The following is a 20,123-nucleotide window of genomic DNA, read 5'->3' as shown; positions in this document are numbered from 1 at the left end:
GTGGTACTACAACAATTTTCAATCAGGTTGGTTGGTACAAGAAAAAAACACTCTCGAGCGACATGGACTGACCGCTAATTTGTTATGGTCAGTGTTTGCTCGGTGTGTGTGTGCTCTGGGATTGGAAAAGTGAAAATGGTAACCTCACATTTAACCACTGAGTAATGATATTTGTTGAACTCTGGCGGGCATAAGCGAAAGCATATGTGCTGTGCTGTTTGTGTGTGTGTGTGGAATGATATTATTTTTTCAAAAGCAAACCAGAACCATTCGTTGTGGTGAGAATTGAATTGAATATTTAAACTTTGTTGGAGGCTAGTTAAATTGACCCGGTTGCCGGGTGTTACGCAACGCAATTCCGAGGTGCGCCTTATGTTTAAGGGGCACAGCAAGAGAATCTGATCATGAAACCATACGAGTTCTGGAACTGGAACTGTTTCTGAGGCATTGATTTCGACGAGTCCTGGTACAAATACTGAATGCATACCAGTTTTGAAAATTTGCCTGATTTGCTTTCAAGCTGTCAATTAGTATCGAATTAATCGCGACATCATTCGAGTTTTGGAAATGATGCTTTAATTAAATCGTCCTGGAATTGGTTGTGCATAAGTGATGGGTAAAATTGGGTAAAAATCCAGAGTCGACTTCGATTTGAATCCAAAAATTTTGGAACTTACTCCGGAAGGTAGATCCGCTCAGCATTATATGGAGCCGTTTGGTATCGTCTGGAGCCGTTCGGAATCGCCCGAAGTCGTCCGGATGAATCCGGCTGACTCTGACTACGGACTACTTTGGATGTCTCCGAACTTCGGGCGACTCTGACTCTGAGCGGAGTTGGTGGTTCCTATTTTGCCTGAGCGGAACTCGGAATAAGTGAGAATAACCGGAGACAGATCGGAGTACCCTGAGTACGCTCTAGAGAGCACACCACTATTGTGCACTCCTACTGATCCTGGTACTGTTTCTGAAACTATTTTTATACTCATACTGATACATGCATTAATACTGATATACATTCTGATCTTGCAACTCATTCCAATCTAGATTCCATACCGGTTTTTGAACTAATCTTAGACTCATATCGTACTGAAGTTGATACCAAAAACATACCAGTTCCTGGATCTGATCCGTCCTGGAATTGATAAAATATCTATTGCAATCTAGCAGATGTGCAGCATGGAAATATGGCTCAATGTATACAGTGGTTATAGTAAATTAATAAATACTTTAACACTGGCGCAGGTCACCATCAATTTATTTCTTTATTCACATCTGAATTTACTGCACGTGTCCCGCAAAAAAACTCATTTTCTCCTCATCGTCTTCAATTCAATAAGCCTCTCGGCTTGGGAGCAGTTTTGCTTTTCAGAAATTGAGCCCAAAACGAGATACCCTAATGAAGATAACGAAGCTCCGTAATTTAGTTAACAGCTCTCTGGCTGTCATCGGGAACGAGGTATAAAAAAAAGCAGGGAAAGGAACACCCATATGTTGGGGAAAGTTGTGTCACATTTTGTGCGGGGCACATACGGCGCGCGCTAATTTGGGAGCATTTTCCTAATCACAGAAGAGCCCAAACCGACCAACCGACCGTACCAGATGGTTTCTTGATGGTGTGGAACACATTATCGGATTTTGGGGTGTGTAAGCTGTGTGCATGGGGGTTTCCCTAACCTTCCGGTTGTGAAGCAGTACCACTAGGAAAAGCATCCCGCAAAGGATAGTAAAAAGCCTTACGGGCTAAACTTATCATGTGATATAAATAAGCTAACGGGCTGTGTCACTTATGCCCTTTTGCAGCGTTCTAGTTTGGGCTGGATTTTCTCCTGCTAGGCCTACCCGGTAGGCATTCTTATGTCGACAAAAGGATAGGGTAACACCATGGTGATTTGATGTTCGATTTTACTGAATCAGTCCAGAATGATTCGACGTGACGTGGTTCGATCCTGTCCGAAGTTCGATCCATGCATTTCCTGACGCAAGAACGTGTAGCAGTCAAGTTGACAGGTTCCGGCCATCGTCGTTGTCCCTGGTGGTGTGGAAACTTCCCGTGCAGAGCCCAAGGGACGTTCTCCGAGCGACGTGAGCAGCCCTATCGTACTCTAGGGAACTTTGGTACGGCTGGTTATATTTACGGTTGGCCAGTCTCAATCACGCCGAAGTTAGTCTTTAACCATTTCGGACACACTCTCAGCTGTGTTCAGCCTCCGTACGGGCTGGGTTTGCCCGGATGTGACACTTGGAGCTTGCCCCTAGTGAGAACCTTTGGTCCCAGAACCGAATGTAAGCGATACACTGAATTCATTTGGAAAACTACGATAACCCCCAAAGAGAATGGGGCTGGACTTCCGGGCTTGGATGCCTACGGTTCCGGCAAACGGCGTTCCGAAGCCAAGTCCAACCATCCCTCCCAAAGCGGTTAAAATGAGGCTGAAGACTGATCGACCGTCCCGGGAGGGTTTTGCTTCTGACCGGTTTGCCTTAAAGGCGACAGGCGGAATAGATTGGATGCTGATGCTCGAAAAGCCATTTTCGCCTTTTCTTGCCTGTTTTATTTTGGAGCCAGCCTGTTGGATGACCAGCGCAGCAGCAGCACCGGGTCCGTTTGACAGGCTGAGGCAATGCAGCGTAAAAACTATCCGGAACATGATGTGAAGCTGAAATGTGCTTCCCTAGGGAGGGAGGTTCCATTTCACGTTCGGTACGGTGTGGTTGGGGAGTTTTTTTTTGTTGTTATTGCTAGTCTGGCCAGTCTTCCCGTTGTGCAAGGTGGAAATGATCCGCGAAATATCCCTTCCCCGTTTAGCGTTCTGTTTCACCGCCTTCAGGGAGTTCGGCAGTGTGCGCTCGTCGTCTCCCATTTGGGATAGAGATTTTAATGACCTCGACGACCCACCAGCACCATGATCACCATGATGTTAATGTTGATTACTTGCTCCGAACGAGTTTTCCATCCGCTGTGGTGTTCGTTTTTTTCCCACCGACTCTCTCGGGACGCTCGTTTTGGTAGCGAGGATTATAGTTGCGCTGTGCAGTGTCTCTCTGACCGGCGAAGGTTTCTTCGGTGTGGTGTGTTTTAGAACAAATTGGAACTTTGATTTTAATGTACCGGCTGCGACAGTGGACCAGAGATACTGTTGCGAACAGTTGGAAGGATTCCTAGGGTGGAGAGAGCGTAGAAGAGGAATGTATTAAGCAATTTGCTTAATGAACAATATCCTCGTTAAAGTGCTTTCAATTTGCTACGATGTACGATAAAGTGCAGAGTGCAGAGAGAATTAGATTAATATAATTGTGCCATCAAACTAAAATGGGTAGTATTTCATATTTTAATACGATTATGAAATATAATCACTCCAATGGATAGTTATTACGTGTAAATATAAAACTTTTGTTAAAATAACCTCCAAATTCAATTGGTTCATTAATTTTATGACCAAACTTTGATTCTAAATTTTATAATTTTTATTATTCCGCCTAAAGGTATGCAATTCGCCTTGCAAACTGTCTTTAATATTGAGCACGGAATGTTAACACTCTAACATTACACGCCTTATTAGTAAAGTAATGTTCCAGCTAATCGAAAAAGTAGAAAGCTACCAACAAAAACTACTACTTCAACTATCTCAGCTAATACTTTTCCTCCCTCTTACCAACCTCAGACGCATTGCAAAGGATAAAGAAAGACGATTATGAGACGTGAAGCTGGAAAACTTCTACCATCGGAAACAACCAGGTCACGCTGAGCTGCTTCATATTGCAGACAAAAAAAAAACTCTTTGCAACTGTCTTCCGCTCGGATAAGGTGGCAAAGAATGCAAACAGCATGATCTCGAGCTGCTGCTACTGCTGCACTGGCACTACACTGCTAGGTGGTGTGGGTTGCATTTCTTGCACACGAACGCATCATTTTGCTGCAGCAGCGCCTTTTGCCTTGCTGCAGCGGGAAAAGTTGATCCCTTCAGCGCATTCTATAGCTTTCTGGTTTTTGTCTAGATGTGTGTATGTGTGTGTTACCGTGCGTGGTCGTGTTGGTAAAGTTTCCCACAACAAATTTCAGATAAAGTTATCGTTGTTTTTTCACCATTTTCCTTGACCCTAATCCATGCTGGCGTTTGTGTGGAATCGATGAAGTCTTTCAAAGCAGCAAAAAGGGAAGAAGGATTTGCTCTGATTGCAAATGATAGTCAGGACGCGTAGGTTAGATGGTGGTGGTACGAGAAATCCACAAGAAAAGCAAACTCAGAAAGAGGGCTAACTTGCTTGTGTGTTCTTGCGCTTGTAGTGTGGCAGTGGCAGCGGTAGTAGTTCTTGCTAGTAAATGAGATGATTCGCATCTCGGTAATGTGGAGCGAACCGGAAGCTACAACTTTTCTCCCAGATTGTTTGTCCGGTTAAGCTGTGGAAGCTGAACTGCTGTTTCCCTGCAAGATGATCCCTTTTTGTGTGCCGGCTTAGCAAAGCCACACGAGCGAGTGGGCTATGTTGGCAACAATACTTCCTGTGTTTGCGTTCAAGCTCATCGTTTTGCTGCCAATCAATGGTGGAACAGAAAGTATGTGCTTCATTTTGCGGAATAATATATAGCAAATACTTCCTTAAGGAAATTGGTTGAATTTTCTAAAATTAAAATTAAATTATATCCGAAACAACTACACTACCGACCAATATAAAGCTGGTGTAACCAGCAGACAATCGTTCTAACCTGCGGCCTGAGTTGTCTGAATCAAAATCCCATAAAAAGAGGTACTTCGCAACAGCTTGTAATTTTCAAAACTCCTCCCCCTTCTCTCCACCTTCATTTGACAAACAACACTCTCCCCCCGACACGATGATACTTGTTCCGGCGGGAGGAGATCTCGAGCGGCCTCTTAATCATCAGCATCAAGTAGGTCCTCGAGGCGGCGGAGCGAACAAGGCTGCTCCGCTTAGAAGACGGCTAGCGTTTCGCCCGCCCTTTTAGCTTCCCCTTTCGCTCGTTATCAACACCAACAGCAGGCAGACAGTTTGCTACTCTCTCCCCACCGGCACACACACACACTACCCAGCTCCCCCGGTCTGGCGTGGCCGTTTACGCCCGGTGACGAAGTGACAAGAGCGTGACAGCGTTCAAGCACCCTTCAAGCCCATTTTGAGCGTTGGGGTCTTCCCCCCCTTCCCGATGGCGAAACGATGGCTACAAAAAAGGGCTACAATAAAAATTAAATGGGCAATTCGTTTTTTTCCTTCGTCCTCGTCGTTTGCTCCTCTTTTCCTTCATCCACCTTGAAGTGTCCTGTCGTACTGTGTGCGTTTGCCGTCTAAGAAGGTTAAACCAATTCCCCAAACTGAGGGGAAGCATTGAGCCGGATTCGATTCCGAGGCATTGATAGGGTCCGGAGGCAGAGTACGCAAAAAATGGAGGTGTTTTTTCTTCCCCTTTTTTGCAACGAGGTGAAGAAAAAGCTGTGTATCCCCTATGTTTTCTTTCGTAATGCGAAAGAAAATAGGAAAACAAATTGTTTTTCTTTCATACCATCCTGAATCGACGGACGGATATAAAGAGTGAGATATTTCCGTCGCTCGCTGAAATTTAAAAAAAAAAATGCCCAAAAGAGTGGCGAAAAAATGTTGCAACATTGGAAACTCATCTCCCTTAAGCATCATTATCAAAAGTTGAGAACAAAATAGAACTTTTTGTCGGTTTGTAGGTCCGTTATCAAGAACAAGCTGTACAAACAGAAGAAAAAACACAGCCCACACTTGAAAGATTATCCCAAAAAACACTCAACACAAAAATAGCCATTAAAGGAAACGGATTAGAACATTTATGAAAATAAGTAAAAAAAACCGTCGCAAGATCGTTTAAGCGGTCCTGGGTGCACGATTTCGGTGAAAGGATTATGTTTTTTAAATGGATTTATCGGTTTTTGTAGGTTTATTTTAGGTTATGTTGTAGCAAAACTCCTGAAAATCGTCTTAGTAGAGCAAGACTCTCTCTCTCTCTCTCTTTCTTTCTCTCTCTCTCTCTCTCTCTCACTCTCTAGCATTTTTTGGGATTGAAAAAGGAATTTTGCGCCTAAATGTATGCAATATTTTGCACAAAATTGGTATACCCCTAAAAGTATGCAACCAACGTTATAAAATCGATTTAACACAACGCAAATGAAGCATTTTTTCCCCATACTTCGACAACAATGTATTGTTGCTTACATTACACTTCTCAGTACACCTGCAATATCTTATTGACGCAAAATTACACTCCAAACTTCACATGCGAGATTTCACAGCATCCAACTACATCTAAACCACCAAAAACTGCTAAAGGTACAACTTTCAAAAGCAGCAATTCATGCTGCAGCTTGCTGTTTGAAGATTTACCACACTAAAGTGTACATTTTTTACCGCCCGAGCATAGTTGAAACACTGTTGTGGGGTGGGAAAAACTTTTCGCTAAAACTATTATCATTAGCCGCAGCAGCATTAGCAGTGTCGCAGTAGTGCCGGCGCAGTAGTGTGATGCTTTTGGGTGTATTAACTATCTCGATGGTGTTTGGCGTAACGAGCTCACTCTCTGCCTGAAGCAACGTTGCGGTATTAGCGTCAAACTTTGTCACCGTACAGTGCGGTACGGTTCCAAACCACATCAAACTGCACATCTTGGCAAAGCTTAAATGAGTATAGCATGGTTTTCTGGCAGGAGACGGGACAGGAACTTCTTTGCTTTCACCCAGAAAACGTTAAGGACACCTTGGCCCGCCTGTGTCTAGTTTGCTGTAAAGTAATTTATGGTAAATCTGTTGTTCTGCTGCAGCCTGTTTTACGTGTCTGAAGGGAAGTGTGTAAGAGTTGCCGTTTCTTTGCGCTTTCTTAGTTCTTTTCGCCTCTCCAATCATCCTTCCCCTGTTCCCAGCGGATGCGTCTGACAGCAATTTGCACCGTGTGCTCCGTGTGTTCGTCCGGCAATGTTTTCTACCCCTTTTTTGCTGTTGGGGGATTTCCGGTCGTTTTCTGTCGGTGGTGCGTTTTGTTTGCCTCGCACCGGATGGAAAGTGGCTTTTCTCATTTCGGTCCATTTCCTGCCCGAATACCAATAAAGTCGAAAAGTCGGGATAAGCCCTTCACCAAGCGCAAAGATTAGCAAAGACCTGTTCAGCCCTCACCCGGTTTCAGTCTCCTCTCGCTTCTCGCTTCGGTGCGTTCTGCCCGTGTGCCAAAGCCTCGAATCATCGTCGGTTAGGAGGGGGCCCTTCGTTGATGATCCAATTTAATGTCTTTATGCCATCGGTATGCCAAATCCTGGCCTGTGGAATATCCCGCACTTTATGCCTCCGAGCTGCACACAAACAAATTGGGTTGGCTTAAAGCCCACTAAAGGAAGGAAAGGAACGCATACGAACGTACGATCTGTCGTGCAGGGAGAATGGAAACAATTAAAATTGTTTTAATGTTCGTGCGGAACATGAAGGGCGGGTTTTGATGGGGATTGTTGAACACGCAGTCCCAATGAGGGCAATATTTATCCGTACCAGACGAACGGATTTCTACAACAGCCCCGTCAGCAGCTGAGAGAGAGAAAGAGCCAGCGAGGAGAAGGAGGACGAGCTGGTGCAGTGTTGTTCTATAAATTTCTACCCCATCCCATCGTTCACCTTCACCCGACAGCCAAAACGCACAAGGGAATACGGAGTTGATGGAGGAGAAAAAACACAAATCGCATGTATTGCCCGTTCACGTTTTCCTCCCAGTGCCTTTTCCAGCTCCAGTTCCATCGCAACACGCGCAAGGCGGCCCAGACCCCGAGAAGAGGAGGTCATAAATAAAGTCATAAATTTCATTTTATACCAAACATAATTTTACCCAGCGCTTGTGTCTGCCCAGCGCTTGTAGCTTGCAGGGAGGGGGAGGACCCGCGCTTAAACCGGAAACCGAAGGATGCTGCTGACTGACTTTTTGGCAGCGGCAAAGGAAAACATCATAATATAATCATTCCCAACATGATGCCAGCGCGAGATGGGGGCACGTTGAATGATGTGTTCAAGGAAAAAAAAGAGAAAAAGAGAGCACGCGTGTCTCAAAAAGGTTGCCGACGGAGTCGGTTCCCATGTTGCGCTGTGAAACGGTCGGAAATCAGGAAGCCTCGCCTCGAAAGAATGGGGGAAAATAAACGAGACTCGCGCAAAGGATTGGATTTAGAGTTGAAGAATCGATTTTTCTATACCGCAACGCAGCCAGGAAGCATCACAAAGACAAATGCTCCACTACATCCACTGTCGAAATAAGGAACAACAAAACCTTCTTTGGTGCCTTGAGCTGTACGAAGCGTGGGGCGGAAGCTGAGTTCTGCCTGGGATTTGATTATTGTGGTAAGCTCTATCTTTCCTCTGTTGCTTTAGCGCTGCGCTTTCTGCCTCCATCTCCAGCGTCATCTCCGGGCGTGGTGGTGGTCCTGGGGGTGGTCCCTGCATGTCGTGCCGAATGTTGCCTGTTGGCAACGTGAAAAATCAATTTTCCACTACAACCCAGCGGTAGCAATACGGTTGTGTTGATTGCAATCTGTTGCAGAGCATCCCTGCCTTTCCCTTTGCCCCCCACATCAGCCTTGGAGCTGAAGATGATGTGAGCTAGATCGTATAAGTTGCATCGTAAAACCATCCGGATGATACTACTGATGTACGCTCAACGTGCTGTGTACTGCCACGGGAATACTCGGAACCAACGGTAGCAAAAATAAGGTGTCGTTTGGGCAGGGTCGTCAGATAGAGAGGATTAAGGGATGCTTATGCAAAACACTTTAATGTGTAAATGATGTCTCCCGGTGTGTGTGAGCGCGCGCGCAATGTGCACAAGTACATCCTAAATGCATGTAATGGCCTCTTAACTCACAATTAATTGCTATAAACGGTAACATGGATTTGATTAAACTAGTCTATAGTGGATAATTTGGGGAATCAATTGTAGGAATTTCATCAATTTTCTGGAGCCATTCGGAATCGTTCGGAGTCATTCGGAGTCGTCCGGAGTCATCTGTAGTTGTCGGAAGTCGCCTTGCAGTCGGAGTGATGATGACTGGTGCAATGCTTTGGTGCTCAGGCATTACATCTCCGACTTGGATTCTTGTTTGTTCTGGTTGACTCAAACACTTAGGACTCCGACTCCGGACGACTCTGATTCCGAATGACTTCGAATGACTCCGGACGGTTCGGACTTCAGAAGACTCCAACTCCAGAAGGCTCCAACTCCAACAGACTTCAACTCCAGAAGACTCCAACTCTAGAAGACTCCAATTCCAGAAGACTCCGACCGACTCCGGACGACTTCGGACGACACCTACTCCAGACGACTTCGATTCGGGAAGCAACTAGTGGTTCCGTTTTTACCAGAGCTGAAATCGGACTAATAATAGCTAGAGTCGGATCAGAGTCGTGGGTACGCTCCAAAGAACACACCAGTAAACTCCATATACGTTTGTGCGAGACGTATGTCACATTCGATAGCTACCAGAGCGCTGCCTTAGTATGCCCAACAAATGATGTTTGTAAAACATCCTATTATTGAACCAAATAGTACATATTGTATCCTGCTGCAATACACCTAATTCACAGTGATTAAGCTCTAGCACCTGCACTTGCAACCCCTTTAAATGAGCTCAAATAATTAACAATATGCATAATGCATAATCACAATTTGCTCATCATTTTCTATCCAAGTGTTGTTACCCTCATCAATATTCATCCGTGACAACAAAGTGCAATTTATTGCACCATCAAACTATCCTGGTTTGTATGTTCACTTTTTTTTGCGGCTGCCGTTGTCTAAAACAAAGCTCTCCCACCCCAATTAGTGGTGTGAAGCGGTCAACTCTATACCACCACCCCCAATCAGCATTAATTAAAACTTTACTCTCCTCCCTGTTGGTGAACAACTGTTCCAAAAGCAAACAAAATCATAACCCACCCGTAGTTCTGGATATTGCGGAGGAATATAAAAAAAGCATCCTTCATTAAGTGTGAACCCCACGACCCTCAGGAGCTTGATTTCGATAGCCGAGTGAGTAGTGGGGGGGACTATGTTTATGAGGTCCATTTTGGCACGCAGCAGCATCGGTGGTCCGATAATGCACGTAAATTGGATTGAAGCGCAATCTCAACCGCAAACATTCTCGCCCCATCTCGGCTGTGGTTGCTGGATCGCTAATAAGCGCGAGCCGAAGTGATTTAATGTCTATGAAGTCGAAGTTTCACCACGTTTTTCCAGTGTCCATTATTGGAGCGGAGGTGTGTTTTTGGGGTTTTGTTCAATTTTTGGATCAGTTCCAAATGGAAACCAAACCGAGAGAGGTTTTCGGAGGTCGTCCATGAAACCGATTTAATGACGAAAAGGGATTATTATTGTAGGACTCACCCTGTTTTTCATACGATAGAACGATGATACACTGTGCAGAATTTGATTGGAACATGATCCTGTGTTCGGTGCCGGGCCCAACAAAATAGCTTAAATGGGTGCTTAAACAGGAGTGGAAAAGAACAGGTAGAAAACGACCGCAAGCAGCGCTCTGATATCGTTGCTGTTTTTTTTTGTACGCTAATCAACATCATTTACATCACCCCAGTCAAACCAAATCGCGGGCTGTTCCCTCTCAAGGGAAAATAAAATCCCAGAAATCGTCATAAACGAAGCCACAACCCCGAGATTCGCTACTGGAACTGGAGAAGAACCCGAAGTTACAAAAAGAAGCAAACAGGGAATAAAATGCACATTTCCCGCTCGTCGTCGCGTCGTTTCGCCCGTTCGGTTGCTTCGGGTGCTACGGCTCGAGAGTGTCCTTTACATGGGCAGCGGTTTGCACTACTCAACCGGTATCCAATAACCGTCCATTTGATGGCTATATTTAGCCCACCGCTCCACTATGGCCGCGCGGGCCGGGCTCGGCAAGAACCATCATCATGATCAGCGTTTAGTGTGGCGAGCGAAGCACGAACGAAGACACCCAAGGACGTTTTCTGTGTATATGTGAATGTGTTTTTTTCTTTTTTTGCTTTGTGTTTCGGGTACACGGCTTCCTGCCGGGGTCAAGTGTCGAGTAAATGGTGAGAAAAGGACACACCTGGCTTTATTTTGATTCGTTTTTTTCCCTCCTTCTTGGAAGAACATAAAACAGAAGAGGGGGATGTGGTGGGAGCTGGAGAGAGAGCGGGATGCACCATCCTCCGTTTCGCTGTGTTGTGCCAGGATGGATTTCCACACAGATTTTTCTACCCACAAAACCACTCACACAGACGCGCGGAGAATGATGAGCGGGACCGTTTTGGCCTTTATCGGTTGATTAAATATTTACATCTGTCCGAGTGTATGTTTCTGTCCGACCAGAGGGGGTGGTGGGTATTATGTGGTGGAGGGGTAAAGGAAAGAACCGCAACACAGCGAAAAGCGAAACCCCCACCGCCCATCCCATGGGTGACACGTTTAATCGCGTCATCAGTGTGTTATCATGCACAGGGAGTCCTGTCCTGTCATGTTCGTCCTGTCGTCGCACCGCGTATTGATGATGGTTATTGATTTTCTTCTCTTTTTTACGTTTTTCTATCGGCAGGTCTATCGGTCGGTGTGTGTGTGTGTGCCCTTTTTTCATCGCTGGAACGACGCAAGCGACGCATGACCACACTCTTCACGGTGTTTGATTGATATCCATTTCGCTCTCCCACCCACCGGTAAGTGTTTGCCTTGCGTTCGCATATTTATGCATCCTTTTTGGGGCCACACATTTACTCCCGTTAATGGGAGTACGCCCAGTAGTTCATGAGAACGGAGCATTTGAAGCCGAAAGAAAGAAAGATACAGAAACGTTCGCGCACTACTAGCACATAACAAAAGTATGACGGAAATAATTTACCCATTCGTTTGCAATTACACCACAATCGGGGGAGGGGTGGTATTCTGTTTTCCTTTCAAAAGGTAATAAAAAAAACACACACACACACCCCTCTCCCAGGATGCAACAAAGTGAAAAGCATCTGCTGGATGATAATAATGAAATTAACAGCCAGTGCCTACCCGATCGCCTCGTCCTCGACGTTCGATTGTTTGGCGGTGTTGTGCTGGTGTTCTGCTCTCTTGGTGTTTTCGGTGCCATGATGGTGAAAAGCAAGCTGTGCTCTGTCACCGATAGCAACAAGAAAAAAGCACGCACCGGACCGTATGGAATTGCCTCGCTAATGTAATTGATGAAAGCGAGACAAAGAAAATCAAATAAATTTCACTTTATCCTTCAGAACATGGGAAAGAGCGCGAACAGCTTGTTGTTATACGATGCTGAGAGTATTGTTTTAATTTGGTTTTTCCTATTTTCTTTTGTTATGGTTTATGTACAGAAAACTGACTGATGGTTATTAAAGATTTTCAGGGTAAAATTGCGTTTAAAACTTTTCATAAAACAACGACTTAAAAATAGTCTAACGATTACATCAGTTTTCAGACTCAGAAACTAATATAATCTCAGCTTTAGCAAGCATTAAATCTAAGTATTTTTCGAATGAAAACGCTTCCCGACGATAAACGCCGATGTAGCACCATTCGTACCGGATGGAATGGATTCGTTTATGATTATTGGAGTGTGCAAAATATCGATCATAAAAATGTGAAGCATCATCAAACAACCGTCTCTCGATGATATCAGCGCATCGAAATCGGGTTTCCAGCGCAGTCAATCCACAGAATCGCTCTTCGCAACCATTTGCAGCGCTGCTAATGCGTACTAGCGGTATCTGTTGATTCAATTCTGCAACCGATCGTTTATTTGCCGACGTTGAAAATCGTAATTTCCGCATTGGGTCGCACAGAGCTTGGGATAATATCAGCAGTGGATTGTAAAATTTATTTTTAAAATAGCGCGTTCAGCGCAAACAAAAACATCCTCACTTATGATTGCATTGCGCCACACACAAAAAAAAAGACCATTGCGTAGCACAGCGCGGATGAGCTGATGTAAATTTAGCGGGGTGGAATGGTGCAATGGGAATTATGGAAGTAATCCAATTTTCCAATTAAACCATGGGCTGCAATAAATCGATTAAACTATTTATTGCGTATCATCGTTTGCGCTGTCATCAGAGCGGCTTAAGAACTCGAATGCGCAGCAATTTGTTTGTGTGTGTGCCAATCATCAACCTCCCAAAAAAAGCACCAAAAAATCCAAAAAAGCACTCAGCACACAGGACAAATTGAATGAAAGCAGTTTTAATGTACGGAATATCCGCGGAATTGTTAAAAAAAAAAACAATGTTCTTCAATAGGGACTGCTTGTAGTTTTTAATTAAAAAAAGGGGAAACTCTCAAAGGCATTGGGCGTCGTCGTGGTTTACCGTGGTGGTTATTTTCTGTTACAAGCAAACATACGCACCAAACACTGCTTGGTGCTTTTCGTTCGTTCATAAATATACATGCATTCGAACGATCTGGATAGCACGTGGCAATTTATTACCATTTCACTCTAACTTATTTCCATGAGCCATTTTATGATTATGTGGATGATACAGCCACCACAAATGGAGGAGTCGGTTATGTTAGGGGTTGGAAAAAAGTGCTCCACATATTTCATCTATTTTATTGAAATTGATGATGATTGATTGATTGATATTTTGTTTTATTTTAGTCCCTAATCACTTAAGCCTTGTATATCCCTTTCCCATGTTATATATTTTTACTTCTATAGCTCACAAAAGCTCTAAATGACGCAGCTCCAAACAAGGGTAGCAGCCCACTGACACCGACCGAAAATATCAAACCGTTAAGAGCAGTCAGCATTAATCATCTCCACCTTATCCGCAAGGGAAATATTTAAATTCCCTCCTGAGCTCAGTTGCCATCCTGGGTCGTTTACCATCCTGGGGGGAATTAAACCGTGGACCGCGTGCGTTCACTTTTGCATCATGCTTTTGAAGGATGCTTCACCACACGGCATCCACTATCCTCTAAGGGATAAAAGATTAAAATGTTTCACCCCGTGTCTGTCAACCGTTGGCATCACCGTAAACGGTCATCGGGGGAGAGTGCAATAAGGGACAAAGCACGCTGCCTTGATTGGACTCTGGTGCACATGATTGTTTGAATTTTTCATTCGAACTGTTTAAGCTAAATATTTACCTCTTTACCTCATCTTGGCAAGTGCATGGGCAAAGGTTCAAGTGGAAAATCAAAACAAATACGGGAGGGTTGCTTTCAAACGGCAAATGAACCTGTTACAGTAGCGGAGTGACGTACTTGGTTGAAGCACAGTGAGTAATGATTTAATTATAAATTAACAACAACGCGTATGTGTGTGCGCGCTTCACAGGGCTGGACGAAATTGGCCCCAGTGATTTATGGCAGCTTGGCGCCACGCACTTCCAGTTAAAATGGGTTTCGTGGAAAAACGGCACTGAAAATGATAACACTGAAGCGGAAGCTGTGGTGCCACTTTTTTAACGTGTTGAGGGTAAAGCATCCATTCACGCACACACACACACCAGCACAGCTTGTTACATGCCCTTGTTACCCCATTCCGGGGATGGTGTTTAATACCCTGAAAGTATCATAAATTGTCTCTCCGCTCGTGGTCTTTATTTCGATCAACAACCGAAAAAAACTACACTACATAAAAGGAAAAGCTCACTGGTGTGAAAATCCAACAGCAGGAAGCAGCGCGCGTGTGTAACGCTTTTCATACGGTAACGGTAAGCGATAACCGAACAGAACCTTTGCCCAAAATCGGCGTGGTGTGAGCGTGCATGTGATTAAAAGCGATTTAAACACACGCACACAGACATACACACGTAGCCATAGTGTGGCCATTGTTGTGGAAAACTCCGGTCAGCTAAAATGTCCCCCAAGCACCGTGTGTGCGTATGTGCCAGCGCATTTAGAGTGGAACCCACCGGACCGAAGCTTTTCCAGTAATTGGTCACAAAATTTATTCGCTCGCGTTAGCGCCATATAATAAATCTCTCGCTCACCGCCTCCCTTGGAAGCACCTATTTCTCCCCCCCCCTCCCCCTTTTACCCTTCCACCATCCCCATCCGTCGGTACACACTGGTGGCAGCTTATTTTTCATCATAAATCCTGCAACATACTGTCGTGTCCAGGGCAGGGCCGGATTGGAGTTTCGCAAATTGCTGCATGCCTCTAATCGCAAATCGTGATGAAGTGTGCTCACTGGGCCACTTGGCGGTGATACTGGTAGTGGTGCTATGTTAAACCAATGTCCTTGGACCCGCACAATGAAGAGCTTTTCCTCGTGGTGTTGCGGCCGCATAAGAGCATGAATCAGTGGAACAACGGCGAGGTGGGGAACACACTGAGTGAAAAGTCTTTGTTTAATTAAATCGTTTCTAACCGCTTGTTCCTGCATTACGCCATCATACACACAATAGAACCGACAGTAGAACCGTGTTCCGGCGGTGGCATAATTCGCTTCCATTGCTCCAGCCACTGCGTAAGGGAGGAAATGATCAATTATGTGCGCCCTTGGTGCTTTCGAGTGCTTTCGAGTGGAAAGCTTAGTTACGCAAGTGCGCTGGAGAGCTTTAAAACACCCTCCCGGTCTACTAGGATGTGGTTTTGGTCAGGGTGTAAAATTTAGAAACGCAACAAAACACGACCGCACAGCGTTGTGGGCCACTTTCGGTACGCGTGTGACAGTGATTGAACTTGCACCTGGTTTACTGGACGGATGTTGACGGTTGTTTTTTCCACAACCGTGCTCCCTCAGGACAGCGCGTTCAATTTCAGGGTGGCTAGGGACAGTGGCATGATTGAATCAAACTGTTACCGTGATGCAACATTGCAACATTGTCGTGTTCGGCACGTTGGTGGTGGTCAGTTTGCTGTTAGTTGGTTACCATTCGACCCACGATCGACCGCAGCTTAGCGTCATAAATGATGCACGATGAGAGGGAATTTAAGATTGACGGACAAAATTACAAAAGCACGCAAGCCTTACGATGGAAATTTCGAAAGGAGTAGTAAAATTTTACTACATTTGAATTTGAAAAGAATTATAGCATTTTCTGGCATACATTTGGGCGCACACATTATCGATAGTATGCCTGAAAGTATGCAAAGCGTTTGGCAAATTGTTCAAACTGTCTAAAACGAGCCTGTAAGTATGCAAATCGCATGTCAAATGGGTCTAATTATGATTAAAATGTTTCAAATTCTTATGTTTGACTCATTAAACTAATGTTTTGAAGGAAGATTATATTTAATAATGTAACAAAATGTCATGAAAAGAACACAGCCCTTCACATGTCCTTCAAAACTGTTCGCTCTATCACATAGTACCAAATAACGGCAACATTGTCCTAACTCAAAATGCATCTCAATTTTACCTTCAACGTACCATCCCAGCGAATCCCATTGCCTACCTAAACACCCAGCAAAATGGTGCTGACCTCTCTAGAGGCCCATTATCTACACCTCCGTACAAACTTGACCGATGTTTTCGCAGCAAAAAATACCAGCAACAACCGGACGTCGGGATGCGGATGTACGGTCAATCCGGCCACGACCACGACGGCCTTTTAAACCAACCCACACGCGCAAAAGTTTTATTATCGAAAACACACACACACACTTGGGCACTTAGCAACAAGGATCGATAAGTGAACGATAGTGCACCACACAACGCTCTTCTCCTGCGTGTGTGTGTGTGTGTGTGTGTGCGTGTCCCCATGCCATATCTTGCCCATGGTAGCGCACCGCATGCATAATGTACACAGTGCAGTTCATAATTCAAACAACAGGCAATTTCCGGCCCTGATCTGCAGTGGAAAGCGTTCGACGCATCCTTTGTAAAAGTTGGAGTTGTGTGTGTGTGTATGTGCCTGGTGGCACAAAAAGGTGAATCAACCCGACCTAATCATCGATTGCCTCCCGCTTTCCAGCACATTTAGTGGGCAGCACGGGCGAAAAGGTGCATCCCAGCCCGTTAGTACACAGCGCAAACCGTCGTTCCCGTGGAAAAGTGGAACGTTTCACGCATTACTTATCAACCACGCCGTTCGATGGCACACACCGGCTGGCCGGTCCCAAAATCGATAACCGGTTGCGTCGCGTGCAGCAGGAAGCTCGACTGACGTGAATGTTTAATTAAAAGCTACAAGCTCTTCGAGGCTGCGGTGCGAAGCAACCGAGAAGCAGCGTATAAGGGACGCAGGTTTCGCGTGACGACCCAACGGCTTCGAAGTGCAAGGCACAAACTTTGGCGACACAAGTGATCCATCTAGGTTTTGTAACAGCGAGTTGAACGGACTGTTGCATGTAGCAAACGAGTGACAGTTGCAATTGGGGGGAGTTCTTAGTTCGTTAGTGTTGGGGAAAGCTTTAGAAAACAGGGCACTTTTCTTTTTAAACTACCACGCAACACACGTGACACGTTTTGTCTGCTTTCATTACCGTATTATTGGATTGAATACTTCAAAAACTTTGTTCTAAACCTAGTACATATAACGATATCAGCTATTATAGGATGATTCTAAAGCTTTAAAGTGGAATTATTGTAGGCAAAATTCCGTTGTGAGATTGAGAAACATAAATAATTCTTCAAAACGTAGCCCACAGTCAACAAAGGACGCTTTAATGATGTCAAATTGACGACTTAACCCTGTTGTATCAAACAAATCCTCTTTTATCTAGGATTATTACACCCATAATATACCAAAACGGTTTAGCTAAACCTAAGCTATCTCACCCTAAGCTTTGTACTGATCTCTAGCCGTCATTATCATTACCCAAAAATCTAATCCTCCCTTCGTTAGACACTGTTTGCTCACCGGGGCTGTGGCGTATAAATTTACCACCTTCCAATTGAGGGATTACTTGGCGAAGCTGGCATTCATTATCTAAAATGTCCTTTCTCGAGCTCGCCGGTTCGCCGTCACCCAAATGCTTCGCTGAATCCTGCCCATCCACGTTCTCGATTATCCATCATCGATTCTGCTGTGCGCGTCATTGCTTCTCAGAGGTTTGCCGCAGCACATTATTTGCACTTCGTGACCAACGGCTCAAATGACCAACCCGTGCTCGATGGCAGGAGCTCATCCTCATCCTCTTTTGAATGTTGAAGCACTTTCCTACTCAAATACGAAGGACCGAGTGCTTCGTATCGACCTTTAGGCAGGATCGAATGCACCGATAGCGCGGCTAGCTGCTGCTGCTGCTGAATGGTGAAACAATAACCGTAACTTTTACATCGGATTAACATAACTTTCGCGCCGAACGATTTCCGCCCTATCGAAGGTACCGTGCCTGCTGCGACCTGCAATCGAAGCAGGACACTAATTCCACGTGCCAGATAGAATTGGTAGCGTTTGTTGCTTTGGTCGCTTTTGCTTTGGAGCGCACCATTGTACCGTTTCCTGAACGTCAATGCAGCGAATTGCGCTTGAATCCCGGCAGCGCTCAGCCAGCGTAAGCTCTAGCATCCTTTTAATGTCCATTTTGTTGTCCACGGGTGCTGTAAATTGTTTGCCTGTTCCCTCCGTGTGCCGCCTTTCGGTGAAGCTTAAAGGAAGCAAAAATAGATTCCACGAGCACACATCGGATGACCGAGAAGTGCACTGTTAAACGGGTTAGTGTGTTGAGCAGTGGGATGGCGAACGATATCCACGACAAATATCGGGGACAAAGGTACCGGGGAAGGGTTACGGCCATTTGTACCTATTTTATCACACATCCTCTTCTCTGCGGCTCGTTTCTTTCTTTGTTTGTGGAAGCAAATGTATGTTATTCCGGGGCAATCGGGCCGTGCCATTTGTTAGCCCGGTGTCGTAAATGAGCGGACATTAGTGCCGAGCATTAAGAAACGGTACGCCTGCTGCTGCTGCTGCTGCTGATTGGAAGGGATTGCAATTGTATTAGAAATAAATAGGTTGTCACATTTGGAAGAAAACACTAAGTACTGGTTTCTAAAGGATTGCAATAGCAATACTTTAATAAGAAGTAAAAATATTGGATAAATACTTGTCCCTTTTTTGTCAGTGAACTACGAGCTCAAATAACGTAGGAAGTAAGTCATCCTGCTCTAAGGATTTCATATATGACTTTAAGGGAACTTGCTCGAATTCACGGTTATTCGTGCTCGACAAAGTCAATCCGCAACAAAGAAGGGTTTTGTTAGCGAAAGCTCATTCTTGCAATCGTACATTTTACCCAGCAAATGTATTATTTGTCCAGCTAATCCTATTGTGCTCTGTGGTGCTCTTGTGCTCTGATCTCATCGCAGCTAACCGCTGCCTGCTCCAGCGGGGACAGATAATAAAAGCATTTCACAATGTGTTGACCCTTTTCATCACAATTCTTTTCACTGTAGATAAAACTCCAGCAGATACACGATTATGAGAGGTCGCCTAGACGAATTTAAAGGTCGTATCGGGCGACAACTGGCGGAAAATATTTTCATCTCTATGCGCTCACAACAAAAGCGCACTCCCCAACACCGTATGTGACCGTACTGTTGGTGTACCGGAAGAGTAACTAAGCAGTAAAACACTGTTCACTTCGCTGCTCTGCTGTTCATCCTCTAGGCTTGGGTTGCTTTTGTGTGTGTTTTTTTTTTCATATCTCTCACGCAGTGAATGGTGTGTTGTCACTGGCGATGAAACATGGCCATGTGCACTTTATTTGCTACTCCGCTGGAAGCGTTAACGTTTTGGTGCCTTTTTTTAAACACAGACACAGATGAAACAAATGAAACCCCAATTCCGAGCAACGCTTGAGCACAAAGCATGAAAAAGTCATTTATTCAAACAAGCGTTTTATTCATGCATTAGAAACAAATGTGCATTTTTGGTGGTTTTTTTTCGTTTGTCGTGGTGCGCTTTGTTCAATTGCGCTGAGGGAATTTCAACTTTCGCGTACAATGTAGCGCGCTGTACACAAATCGCGTGCCGCTGTGCAACCAATGTTCGTGTTCGCGTTCCACCAATCCTTCATTTGTCATTTGTGTCCCGTGTTTGCCACCGTCAGCAGCGCTTTGCGCTCGGTGCAAACCATTGGCTTTGATTTAACGGGTCAGGGACTGGTACGGAACGGATTGGTTAATTGTGAGGCAAAACAACCCGAAACTGGGGGTGAGAATGATTTACACCCGCGCCATCGTATATTGTAG

The 20,123-nt window shown here is 44.9% G+C and overlaps 1 protein-coding gene across 2 annotated transcripts in view; it reads left to right on the top strand.

Moving 5' to 3' along the window:
* Nucleotides 1–20,123, top strand: part of LOC120899792 (tRNA-dihydrouridine(16/17) synthase [NAD(P)(+)]-like) — an 84,809-nt gene that overhangs the window by 35,830 nt on the left and 28,856 nt on the right. The window contains exon 3 of one of the 2 annotated variants that reach the window (XM_040306008.1): nt 11,573–11,690. The exons of the other annotated variant lie outside the window; for it this stretch is intronic. The gene's annotated coding sequence lies outside the window, so the exon portion shown is untranslated. The remainder of the gene's footprint in view (nt 1–11,572; nt 11,691–20,123) is intronic. 2 annotated transcript variants of the gene reach the window in all.

The sequence above is a fragment of the Anopheles arabiensis genome, chromosome 3 (assembly GCF_016920715.1).
Source record: "Anopheles arabiensis isolate DONGOLA chromosome 3, AaraD3, whole genome shotgun sequence".
NCBI classification, from domain to species: domain Eukaryota; kingdom Metazoa; phylum Arthropoda; class Insecta; order Diptera; family Culicidae; genus Anopheles; species Anopheles arabiensis.
The sequence above is the reverse complement of the archived record's forward strand: the minus strand, read 5'-3'. Positions and strand labels throughout refer to the sequence as shown.